This window comes from Cynoglossus semilaevis, chromosome 17 (genome assembly GCF_000523025.1).
Source record: "Cynoglossus semilaevis isolate Cse_v1.0 chromosome 17, Cse_v1.0, whole genome shotgun sequence".
NCBI lineage: Eukaryota > Metazoa > Chordata > Actinopteri > Pleuronectiformes > Cynoglossidae > Cynoglossus > Cynoglossus semilaevis.
Genome location: NC_024323.1, coordinates 4,873,913 through 4,887,628, shown reverse-complemented (window position 1 = coordinate 4,887,628; position 13,716 = coordinate 4,873,913). Strand labels below are relative to the sequence as shown.

The 13,716-nt window shown below is 38.8% G+C and overlaps 1 protein-coding gene across 2 annotated transcripts in view; it reads right to left on the bottom strand.

Annotated features, from left to right (window-relative positions):
- The window catches only part of kdm8 (lysine (K)-specific demethylase 8), a 123,315-nt gene that overhangs the window by 20,323 nt on the left and 89,276 nt on the right, over window positions 1-13,716 (bottom strand). For both annotated transcript variants that reach the window (XM_017040805.2, XM_017040809.2), the window contains 2 exons: window positions 3,683-3,759; window positions 3,037-3,104 (listed from right to left, as the gene is read on the bottom strand). The gene's annotated coding sequence lies outside the window, so the exon portion shown is untranslated. The remainder of the gene's footprint in view (window positions 1-3,036; window positions 3,105-3,682; window positions 3,760-13,716) is intronic.

Genomic DNA, 13,716 nt, shown 5'->3' with positions numbered 1-13,716 from the left:
AATGGTACCTGGCAGGACGTCGCAGAAGTTAAATGGCAAAGTCGATGTGTTTATTGTCATTATTATATTTATGTTTTACTTAGAACTTATTCAAGAACATTATGGGGCAAGTTGCAAACCCATTGCGAGGGACTACGGGAGTAAATGTCTCCATTATTCTGACTAGACATTTCTCTTCAGTAGCAAACAAGAGTACACTTGCTGTACATTCTGACAGCGTTAGTTTTCCAGGTGCTACTGTAACTTTAAGATGACATCACAGACTGGGCACATGGTCTAGCTGCGAAGGTTTGTGACTATTAAAATAGTAATTGAGTCCCCAGAAAAAACATTGGGAAACACTGCAATACTCGGTATTGCTCCGATATTGGATAATACCCAACCCAATTGCTCAACTTAACTTTGCACAACATGCAAAGTCAATAGTGTCAACAGGGACACTATCGCCTTAGCGACGGCAGCAAGCGTCATGCGGGAATAAAAAAGAAGATATCGGTTTGATATGGGTGTCAGCAGATACTCCAAGTATCGGTATCGGACATGAAAATGTGGTATCGAGCCATCCCTAAAAAGCGCATTATATGCCGTAGGAAATATTATAACAGTAGTAGTACAGTAGTAGTAGTAGTAATTATTGTTGTTGTCAACCAGTCTTTGTTTATTTATGTCTAGTTACTAATAAGTTTCTGGTCTAAACATAAATTATTAACTGGGATGAGAATGTCCTTGAATTTTCTTTTCAACTTTAGTTTCCTAGTCTTCACAGAAAGCTCAGTCTTTGTCAGAAGCTGTGAGTTTCTGAACCTAAGAGAAACTTTTTTTTGTCAATATCAGGGCTTATACTCTGTTCTCATCCTCACAGTGTTATTCTCTTATAGATCTGTGTAAATACAACCCTGTCTCCCCCCTCCTAGTAGTAGTACATAGTAGGGAGATAGTACAAAAAAAAAAAAAAAACACTTTTATACAGGCACGTTTTTCTGCCAGCAGAAGAGGTGTGTTGAGGGCATATATACAGTATATAATTCAATTATTACATATTTAATGTAAACAGGATTATTAATTTATTGTGTGGTACTTTCTTTCCTACTGATATTACATTGGAATTTATATAATAAAATACAACTCACCTAAGGTATTATGAAAGTGAGCCCTGAGCTGTTTTCTCTCTACTTGGACTCTAGGTATAGTCTATTGAATGCATCTTTCTTTCTGGTGGCAGTTTTGGAGCGTCTCCCCTTTTTAAAGATGCTCTCAATGGACAGTGGTTTTTACTCAGTTTTGCTGAAGTTAGTGCAGTACCAGTGCATAAAAAAAACTGTGACTAAGTCTAGATGTTAAAAATAGGACTGGAAAGTAGTTGTTGTTAAAAGAAAAAAAAGAAAAAAGAAATGCATAAGTGACCACAAAACCTCAGGCAAATGTTAACTTGTGTTATGGATGGAAGTGCGAAGTTCCTGAAGTTCTATTTAAATGGTCTCTAGGCGGTACACTTTGGAATGGAAATCTAATCATTGTCCATTTCCTGTTAGCACTTCAGGGTGTAATGCTAACGCCCGTGACTGATTTCGGGATTGTTGTAGACGTGAAAATATGTAAAAATAAATAAATAAAAATAATAATAAATTGAAATCCACCAATTTATTCCCACACGTTGCTTTTTTTGAGGTACTCTTGGATAGAAGTAGGATACACCCTAGACCAGGGGTTTCAAACATACAGCCCATGGGCCAAAACCGGCCCGCTAGACTTTTCAGTCTGGCCCACTTGATGAATTTTGAAAATAAAAAAATATTGTGATCAGCATGTTCTTGGTAAAATTATATGAATAAATAATATATATATCTAATACACTTGTCCTTCTTTGCATTTAAACAAAGAGGAAAAACATGGACTTATTGTTATTTACAATATATTATGTTATGATTTTACTGGTCCGGCCCACTTGACATCTGCTAAGGTTGTTTGCGGCCCCTGAACCAAAAAACTATTTGACATCGCTGCCCTAGATGGACCAAGAGTCTTTAACAAGGCCAACTAAAGTTGCTCTCAGAAATGTTCCAAAAATAGTCCAGAGGGCCTGTGTGTGAGAACACACGTTTTGCAAAAGTTGCTTCAGACATCCTGGAACTTCTCCTGCCACCCTTCCCGTGTCAGAGCAGTGCAAAGCTCTGGGTAATTCACAGCAAGTGAGTGGGTGAGTATCCTGCCTCCTGAATGATCAAGCTAGGCACCACATATCACCCCCAAGTATGCAGACATTTTCCAGCAATGGTGAACTCGTCTGACCCACATAATGTAGCGCTGCAGATTCTCCATACGTCCACAGCAAACTCAGAAAAATGCCTGGACTTTTTAGCCACGAATATATACGTATATATGTATATATACTCTTTCTGGAGTCAAGGAACCATCCACACTCTAACCAGCATGTCTTTGAACTGATGATAAATCAGACCCCATGCTGGGAGACCGAACATAAAAACTGTGCTTTGAGGCCCTCGTGCTAACAACTGTGTTGTTATTCAAAATAAATGAGTTATAACAGGCAGAGAGACTTCAATCTGCTCGTCAGCCGTTGCCTTTTATTTACCCGGCTCTAATGACGGAAGTGTTTTAACTCGCTTCATTCATTTGTAACGATTCCCGCTGTGACTTCCTCTACAGTAAGATGCATATCAAACCTTTTTAGACCGCTCAGACACACTGAGACAAAAGGCGGCCAGAGAGAGAATCGCTGTGAGACGAAAAGACGCAGAAAACGCAGAGACAAGAACGATATGTCATGAAGTACTCGGGTGAGAACACAGCACAACCGGAGACAGGTGTACCAAAGGAAGACGGCAGCAGGACACCACAGGGGGGAATGGAACAATCTGAGCGGATAAGTGAAGTCAGACAGGCCTAAGGCTGCAACAAGTGAAGAAATACACAGGGAGCCAAAGATGTATGTTCTTCTTGTGGAATGCAGTAGCAGAGAGAGGAACTGTGACGTTCCGGCAGCTGAGGTTTGGACAGATATGGAGCCAGACTTACTTGATAAAGTTGATGGGAACCACGAAACGCTGTAGGTCGAGGACGTCATAAAGCGAGGACTCTCGGTACTTAAAACACAAGAAGACAAAATTGTCTGTCAGATGCTTATATATATATGTATATATATATATATATATATATAAAATAGATTTTATTTCATAGGCGCCTTTCTGTTACCCAAAGACACCTTACAATAAATACATATATATGCATATATGTATAAATAGACACACCTACACACATACTTACATAAGCATACACACGCATATATATATTTATATATGTGTATATATATATTTAATATAAAAATATATATATACACATATATATATTTATGGTTTCCAACACATTTACAAATACAAATGCAGGACGGCTCTTTGTTAAATTTTAAATATATTTTGTTGCATTAAATATATTACAATAGACGGTGAATTAAAATTGTTGCTAAATCATAGGTTTTCATGCTAATCAAAGACTCATTTTACACAATCTCGTGTTCAAAATTAAAGACGTTGCTGGCTAATGCCAAAAAAAAAAAAAACCAAAACAACAAAAAAACAAAACAAAAAACAATCACACAAACACAGGAACTTCAGTAAGTAATGGGATTTCATCACATTTTATTTGCTTTTTGACTGCAGCTCACCTGTGCCAAAAGATGTGCTGGCAACTGTTTGGGCAGTCTGGACACAAATCAGCTCCCAGATATATGGACTGGTAGACCTGTGCCAAAGACCACATATAAATATGAAAATGAATGTTCTCATCAGTGCAGCTGTGAGAAATAAACACAAGTCCAGCACTTGGTATTAAAGTGACAGTACGGAAGAGACTTGAAGTTGCAAAAGGTCACTGGGAGCAGTCGGCATAGAAATATTCTGAAAGAAACATTCACCAGGACGTTAAATTTACCATGAATGGACCGAACGACTGAAAGGAAAAAAAAAAAACCAACAAAAAAAAATCCATTTATATGGACTTAATTCAAATCCATTTTCATTCAAAGAGACGTAGGGTTATCCAACCTCTCACAGCGTGTACTTTGGGGGTACATGCTGTGAGTCATTCTACAGTAGTAGTTCTAGAACAGATGGATCTATATGTCCTCCCAGAGGGCAGTAGATAGGCTGTGTGAGCTGTTCTAAGGGCTGTTTTGCACTCTACCTGGGCAGCAGGAGGTAAAGAGAGTGTCAATCTCTGGGAGGTTAATCCCAATGATTTTCCCAACTGACTTCACTGCTCTCCAGAGAGCCATGGGTTCACACTGCATCACACTACAGCATCATATCAGTGTTACAGACATAACAGTTCCAAAACAAGGAGACAGATTCTAAAATTAGTGCTATCTTTTTTCTTTTGTATGAACCACGGGGATGTTCTATGACTGGCAGGGATCGTCTCCCCGTCCACTGCTTTGGTTCAGGTTGAAATAACACTGCAAGTGTTTGATTGGCTGCCATAAAATTTGAGCTGGACATTTCCAGAGCCCACAGGAGTGATCTGTGTGAAGCTAGTGGGCTAATTTTAATGCACTGCAGTCAGTAACGGATGTGTTGATTCTGATTCCTGATTACAGAAAAAAAACATCATCATCCAATATTCATAGTCGGTGAGTTAAGTACGTGAGGTAAATGTAGTACCAGTTTTCTCTGTTTTGAACAAACAGTGAGAATTTGTGTTTTTGCAGCTTCTGTTGTCTCACAGCAACGGGCCTTTCCACGGGTTTAGAACTGCATGGCCGCTCACGGATTAAAGTGCTTTAATTGCAGTCCTAAAATTGTAGTTATGGAACTGCGGCGTCCTCACTATTTCAAATCTATTCTCCGAGCGAAACTAGACCAAACCGGTTAGTTTTACTGACGTTTTCATGAAACCTTTCTTTTTGATGTACAATCCTTACAAATTTTGAGGAAAAATTACATCACACTGAATTGTCAAAACAGTTGTGTTAGAAGAGAAATACGTGGATATCGTTGTGCTGGTTGGGGAAATGTGGTTATGAGATATACTGAAAGCAAATATTACTATTTTAATTTTCAGTATTATTATGAATAAAATTGTTACCTATGTTTCCACTAAATCATTGATAATGTCAGTGGTTCTCAATAATCTTCTGTCATGCTGCCCCCTTGGGGAGAAAAATGTTTTTACGCCCCTCCTTTTAGCCCACACCCCCACTAATTGAAATACTACTGAAAACCTGATAATGTGTATATTTTTATCTGTATTTTATCTATATATTTATCTGTACAAACCACTCTATGAGTTGCTGCCACCTAGTGGCTGGAGGCTTGTTATGATTCAAGCATTGCAGCAGCAGGTAGATTTATGTCAAGCGTGCTATATTCCATTTGAAGCCCTTCACGTCCCCCGGCACCTCACCCCCCCCTCCCCCACCCCATTATTTAAGAAGTACTGCCAAAAATAAAATTCTGTAATATAGTAAAAAAAAAAAAAAAACAGAACATTTTTGTCTTTTATTAAGATTGAGCAACGATTAAATTTTGTAATCGCGATTGATCACGGGATCCTGCGATAACTAAATGTAAATGTTTATATGTCTGTGTCTGTAGCTGTGTAGTCTTTGTTTTAAACATTTGTCCTACTTTTGGGAGGTTCGACCGTGAAGCACGTCTTTGAATTGTTTCTGTGAGAAATGCTGTGAGAAACAAATAAACTGTCGTTACGTTCGTACTTATTTAGTCTGCTAATTAAAGCACCTTCCAGAATGTCACTTGTACGGCCTTTTCAGAATTACTTTTCTGACGCTGTAGGCATTCATTTCTAAATGTGTTTATGTTCAACGATTTTTTTTCCCAACAAGGGAAAAAAAACGCATATTTTCCTGTATTTTTAATCTTATAAATAAATGATAAAGAAATAAAGTCCACATAGAAAAAACAATTATAAATTTATACTTAATATTAATAGCTGTGTTTGAAAACAATACAGCTGGAAACTGTTGTAGGAAATAAAAGAAAAAAATCACCATTGGTTTTAAACAAGATTCAAGCCACTAAGACGCAATTAAGATCTGATTAAGATTTTTTTTCAGTTTACGCAAATTGTTTTAATCCTGCATGTAATTAGTTACTCGGTAACAGGTTCTTTACTAATGTAGCAAAGGAATGTTGTACATGTTATCAGGTTCTCAATAGTATTTCAATTCGCGGGGGTGTGGGTTGAGGGGGCATGAAAACATTTCTGTCCTCATGGGGGTGGGGGTCATGACAGAAAATAATTGAGAACCACACAACATCAAGTATTTTGCTGTTCTCACTTAAACCAAGCCAGGCCTTTTGCTGCGTTATGAACCCGTTGTTACTCATGTGATGCAATAAGAACAACGACCTGGAGAAGAGAGGAAACCGCACGACACACAGAGGGATTAAAGACACTAAAAATGGATTTATACCTTCAAGTACTTTCCTGCAAATGGCCGTATCTTAAAGCGTGTATCTGTGAGCTGATAGCAGAGGATGAGCCGCACGGAGGATCAGTGAGGACCGGCAGCTTTCTGTGTGTGATTCCTGAGGTGTGAAGCTGCTCTAATAGTCACTGCAACCACATCTGCATACTAAAGAGACCACTTTATTTATCCAAACGGCTGTGCCCGGGAATAAAAAATATAACTTACACAGCTCAAATTTGCATTGAGTGATAAGCTAAATGTGCCACCACAGGTTTAACAGATCAGACAGGCTCAGCGTGGCAGCCGGTGGCCTGACCAATGAGTTCAGATAAGAAATAAGGGGTCGCTCTGAAATTCCTAAGAAAAATTAAAAAAAAAAAAAAATTTAACGTACAGACCTGATACCTTTAAGGTTAGCTGCTTTATTTTCTTCAAAAATGTGCTTTGCATCCATTACAAGACCTTCGAATACTATGAAAATGAAACTGAAAGTCTTATCTTCATTTTGTTTTTGAAAAAACCTAGCTTTGTGTATATGGTGTGTATTTGTATCAAAATCCTATTTAACCCTGACAGAATGTGAGGGTATTTTCATTTACATTTTTATATACATTTTGTTATTAGAAGTCTGCCCCACACAGATTTGCATTGCGGTACTCTTCTTTATGCTTATCGTAAAGCACTTACCCCCCCCCCCAACCGCCCCCCCCCCCCAACCGAAACGCATCACATCCACATATTAACTGCAAATAAAGATCCAAAATGTAAAACGAGGTTCCAAAAATACATATATATCAAATGATATAATCAACCCTCAACTCAGTTGGGCAACATTTATCAACCTACCCCACAACGCTCGCCTCGCCTCCATCTGTTCTTCTGAACACACAAACATCGACCTTCCCTCGCCCTATGATGTCTGGCAGCTTTTTACCTCCAAAGGTCATCATCCTTAGTTCCTGCTCTGACCTCTACGCTGCTGCCTTTCCTTCTTTCTTGCTGCCACTTCAGATAAGTTCATTATTTTTAACCTATATCAAAGGATTACTAATACATGTGGATGTCCAATTTTAACGTTTGCCGATATCCGATATGTCGATATTGTCAAATCACTTACTGATACCGATATAATGCAACCGATATATGCAAGGCAGAGGACACATTTCATCGTGTGCAGTGGTGTGCAGTATCACAATGACAACACTGTGCATGATACAAATAATAGTTTAAGTTTTACTTTCAAACAATTTTTAGGTCACATCATCTGGGCGAAAACCAGGCCTCGCGTTATCGGGTTTTCATTATCGGAACAACGTCCGATAACGATTCTTACAGATATTACATAATTAAGCTAATATCGGCCAATTATATTGCTAGGCCAACATTATCGGACATCACTGCTAATATACGTTTACTGAATTTTTTCTTTCATCAGTATGCTAATGTATTTCAAAGAAATACGCAGTGAATAAAAATGGCATATATAAGAGTACAGCGCAGTGAATAAAAATGGCATATATAAGTTTACAGTATAAAGGAGTTTATTGCAGGTGTAATTAATGAGGTTGTATTTTGTTTGTAACCGTGCATAAAACAACGTGTGGGACCAGGACTTAGAAAAGCTACAAGCTCTTACTGCTACTAATTAAAATTTTAAAAATGTCTCCCCAGTCATTTTTTTTTCCAACATCACTGCCTTATTTTATTGATGAAACGCTTCCCCTTTATTGTTTATTGTTGGCTTGAGGACTGATTTACGAGTGAGTGCTCTGCATGCTCTCGTTTTGTCACTGCAGATAATTGCCATTTCAGCCAGCGCCTCACAGGCCTCACAGTAAACATTTTAGATATATGGGATAAATAATACAAGAAAAAAATACGACATATTACTGGAGATGTTGTTGACAGTGGATTTCAGAGATTAAGGATAAGAGGTTCTTATCAACAAGATAGTGTGGTTGACATTGTTATATTTATTATTTATCAAATAAAACCATTTTTTTTGTCTCCAACTTCAGTATATTCTAGATTTTTTTATTAATTTTTTTTACTCTATACCAGCGGTTCTCAAACTTTCTATACTCTGTACCACCTGAGAAAACATTGAGCTCTCTGAGTACCACCATGATGACCAACATTAGAATACAGCAGCAGAGGCCTTCCCTATTAGCTTCCACCACACAGGAGAGATGTTTATTAATGTTTATAAAGGTGTTTATGTTTAAATGTTGTATTAATTGTACATGGTGTGTTTCAGATTTATTCAGTTGAAAATGTAAATGTGAAAATATGAATTTTCCCCACGTACCACTAGAGAGTGCTCACGTACCACTGGTGGTGCACGTACCACAGTTTGAGAACCATTGCTCTATAGAATTAAAGTTCCCAAAAAACAACACAAATGTAGCCCAATTCAATGTATGGGGTGCAACAGGGGAATGTAAACAAAACCATCTTCCATGTATAGCACCGCGTGACTCAGCTCGCCTATTAGTTGTTGGGTTTTAACGCCGTACGTTGTAATGATGGAACAAATTTTTCCTAATAAATGTGTAGGTGATGGTGATGTAACTACAACACGCTGTAAGTTGAGGACGTCATAAACCGAGGACCATCTGTAAGTTGAATTTCTTAAGAAGATCTAGAAATACTGACACTACGCTCAAGGTTATGAGTGTAAGTCTATGTAAGAATTCGGAAGAAATAAAGTCCAAACTCAATAGAACCTTCTAGATAAATCTTTCCTCGTCCTCTAGGAAAAAAAAACCCTATATGGCTCATGTGTCCTTTCATCTCTAAAAAAAACCCCAACTACGCTTGGAGTATTATTTACAGGTCATGAAGCTAGAACACCAAGCATGAATAATAACCAACACCATCTGGGGAGCTTCAGAGTCCCACATTAGCCAGTAATGAACATTAGTGTTTTGAAAAGGGTCACCGAGCAAACCCCGCTTACACTGCAAGCGTTCCTTCACTCAGCGCCGCCTTTCATGAAAATGGCAAATGCTGCGGTAAACAGCCAGTTGACTGCATCGCCGAGCACAAGTGAAATCGGCCTCCAAATGAACGCCGTAGTTCCAGTGTATCTGCTCTGAGCTTGAATCGCCGCTAAGAAAGACAAACAACATTTGGCACACGCTGACGAGCACCGAGCGAGGTCAACTTTTGTCCCCGACGCCTTGTTTTTCCTGCTAATATTTGTTTTAATTGGCAGTTAGTGTGGAGACTAAACTTCAGGTTTGCATCATAAACAAGGGTCATTTTTTTTATTCACTAATTAATTGAGCAGTAATGAAATCAAAGGTGCTTTCGCAAAGTATTATAGGATGTGTTTCCTCCTGTAAACTTTTTGAGTCTTTAACCTCTTTTACCTTGAATTAAAAATTGTATTTTTTTTAAAAGATTAAACATCTGATCTAAATTCTGAATTTTAAATATGCAAGAAATATATTTTGTGAACCATCTACTTAAGCCCGCGACTAGATTCCAAAACAAAAAAGATCAACTTATTAGACAAAAATGTGGAATTCTAGTTTAATTTCATTTGAGTGTATCCCCCGAGGTGTCGGTCCAGCAAAAATGCACTCCCTCCAAGACTATGTGACATTATTTGCCTTCCAGTACATTTTAGACTATAGTTTTCTTTTTTGGTGTCTAATGTAGACACTGAAGGATCTCTGCTTGAAAATACAGAGCAGTCCACTCAGCCATAACTTATCCCGCTGTATCTCCCGACAGCCTTTCGTCCTGAACTAGACTGGTATAATAACTCTGACACAAGCCTCGTCCACGACGGCAGATGTGTGAAAATAGTCTTCGTTTTGTGAGAGACGACGAAGAACGGGGACAAACTGGAGTGTTTCTAATATGTCACCTTTGCTTTACTCTTCTGCGGCTGAGTGCTCGACACCAACTGAAACAATGCATTATTTATAAGTGTTTGCCCCACCATTCCTGGATGAAGAAAAATGACTGTGTATAAACATGTGAGGTCTGCGCCGTGCCTTTTAATGCTACACTTTTGCGTGACAAACGGCCGACATGTGATCAAAACTTACATCGTAAAATAAAAAATAAAGTCCTTTTTCGGGGGTGTAACTATATTTAGTTCATGGGAAAAAAAAACTTTCTTGTTGCTGAATAACACACTGAGGTGATTTGAGGTTGTTTCCAGCCAATTTTGGGATTACTGGTGAATCCCACAACATTTTTTTTTAGCTAATCTCTCAGACGCCTTCAGATTTTAATGGTCCTTTCGGCATCGACCCTGGTTTTCAATTTAGACAAACAGATATTCTAAGGGATTTGGATGAGAGCAGAATGTTTTGCAGAGGGGTCAATCATATTTTACATTTCCTTCTAGCTGTAGCTAAAAAAGGGTGACAAAACAATTACAGTTTATTTTTCAAACTTTTACTGAATCCTTTTTTCTATACTTCAGACCTCAGTGTGGAAGATTCCATATAGTGTACTCCAACCTCTATGGCTCATCGTAAGGAAGGTGTTCTTTGGGTAAAAATGGCTCCCTGTTTCTTATCCAAATATTGACAAGTTTCAATAAACGTCTGACTGAATGATAGGAAGACTCTGATTTTGAAATGTCCTTTTTGCAGAAGTTGTGTTTTTTTAATGATCTGCAACCTCAAAGTCTGCTGAGTGTTTTTTGGTTATTCGCAGTATAGTTCCATGGCATTTTTTACTTTGTCCATAAATATAATGTAAATATGTCTAAGCTTCCAGAATAAAGCTGATGAAAATAAATTGCTCTAAGATCATGTGCCAAACTCAAGGCCTGGGGGCTAAATGTGGCCCGCCAAGTTTGTTGACTTGAACTTGATATATTTTTATTATTACACACAACAATAAACAATATTTTTAACTAATATAAATAATAAAAAATTCCAGAAACATGTATTAATACATTATGGAGTAGTTCCATATGTACAGTCTTCCAATGAAAACCGGGCCCTTCAATCGGAACTACATTGGAACCTCGAGATATACCAATGAAAACCGGGCCCTTCAATCGGACCTACATTGGAACCTCAAGATATAAGCGTCCCGACATAGTAGTAGACATAGAGTATTCTGAGATACGAGCAAGCCTTCGAGCAAAGTTTTGCTTTGAGATACGAGTAAAAATTTGAGATATGAGCGAGCATACAGACGTCGACGCGAGGTCGCCGAGCACTCGAAGCAGCCGTTTTCTCTCTATTTTGTGCAATATTCTTCATAATAGTGATGAGTCCTAAGAGAGTGAGTGGTAAGGATGGTAGTGATAATTTCATTGACCTTTTCTGATTAACTGTTGGTCTTAGGCCAGTATTAGTTTTAATGTGAGAGGATTAACTGTTGGTCTTAGGCCAGTATTTGTTTTAACGTGAGAGAAAAAAAAAAAAAAAATCCAGCGACTCATTCAAGTTGAAGAACTGAATCTGTTGGCGCTAAAAAAATTCCTGCAGGCTAACTCTTGTGGGCTCTCAGCCGGAAGATTGAACACAATGACAAAAACATGCCCGAGCTGCAATCTGTGCCACTGAGGTGGGGGATGACACCTCTTTTGTACACACACTTGAGTCCAGCCATGCAGAGGAGTCCGACCACATTTAGCTGAATTTGTTGGACCAGAAACAACAAGTGACAATTGGCCAGAGTGGGTACAGCTGTGTGGGAGTTACACAGTAATTGCATGGTGGGAATAAAGCAGTGATGTGCCTGGACTGGACAGCAGCAGGATGGCGCATGTATACTCTGGCAGTGATAGGCCTTCAGTCAGTTCCTTTTTGCCTCCCTCAGCTTTTTTTTTTTTTTGCAACTTCTAATGCTGTGTGACTATTGTGCCCCATGTGCCTGAAGAGAGAGAGTGGGACTGTAAGTCATCTTAAGCTCTAAGTGCTGGGAGGAGAGAGTCATCGCCGGTGTGACAGCCAGGTGCTGAAGGCGAGGTACTCCAACCAGCATGGCTCCACTTTCATCAAAGCGGAAGAGAAGCCACAGCTAAGGAGGGCAACTGAGAATTTCTGAGACAGACTTGTCAGAGTGTGGCAGCATTTCTTTAGCTTAAATTTGCCTCACAGTGAGACCGGGCCCAGTCCAAACAATGAGCTGCTGTTGGGAAAAAAAATCAGCGCAAGATTGAGCTCCACTTCGTCCCAGGAGGACGCAGCTACAGGAGAAAGTCAATGATGGGAAGATGACAGAGTGCTAGGGCCTGCTAGCTAGGAGTGATGTACACAGTAGGTGATCATTGTGAAAGGTCACACCGATGTCTCCCAAGTGAAACCCAGCAGTCTCATGTCAGGCACGGATTAAGTGAGCAAGGGCGCACAGCTCCTCTCCACGGTCTCCCGGGACGGTGCAGGAGTGTACATACTCCAGGAGCAAATCTTATGATTAGTGGTGAATAAAAAGGAGTGATACATGTTGCCTTCAAAGCCTTGATCAAACCTCCTCTCATCTGGCATGGAATCGGTTTGGAAATGGCCGACATATGCATACACAGAGCCTGGTAATACATGAATAATGCAGTAAACTGAAGGATTGGATCTGTGCAGTGAAAAGTTGTATTTTTAAAAAAAGATGTTTTATGATAATTCAATGACAAATGGAAACAACTAACCTTTAAATATTCTGTCATAACCATTTGGTGCATTGTATTGAAGATGCAGTTAAGGTGGAATCTTTAATTATGTAATTTCATTACACTTTCACTTCCTTTAATTATGTAATTTCATTACACTTTTCACTTAGTAGTAAAGATAAAGAGGGCGAATTAACACGTTTTGTTTATTTTCTTTTCACTTAATTGGATTTCTTTAGGCACAGACTAAAAAAGACTAAACATTTGGACAAAAACAGCAATATATATGTTGTTTTTGTTTATATTTGTGGGGCGAAAATGGACGAATATCTGTAAGAATCGTTATTGGTTTTTCCTCCGATAATGAAAACGCGATAACGCAATTTCTGGGTTTCACCAGATGATGGCGTATGTGAGAGTTAAAATGAATTATTGTCACTGATGCGTAGCACACCACTGCACACAATGTGGCCTCTGCCTTTAACCAATCGCCTTAGTGAGCAGTCGGCACTCAACTTCCTTAGCCGCAACTGCCCCACTATATCGGTATCGGTTGATATCGGAATCGGAAATTAAGTGTTTGGACAATATTGACATGTCGGATATCGGCAAAAAGTTAGTATCGGTGCAAACTTCAAACTTACTATATATTTACACCTATTTTGTCTTTTAATTTAATTTGTGC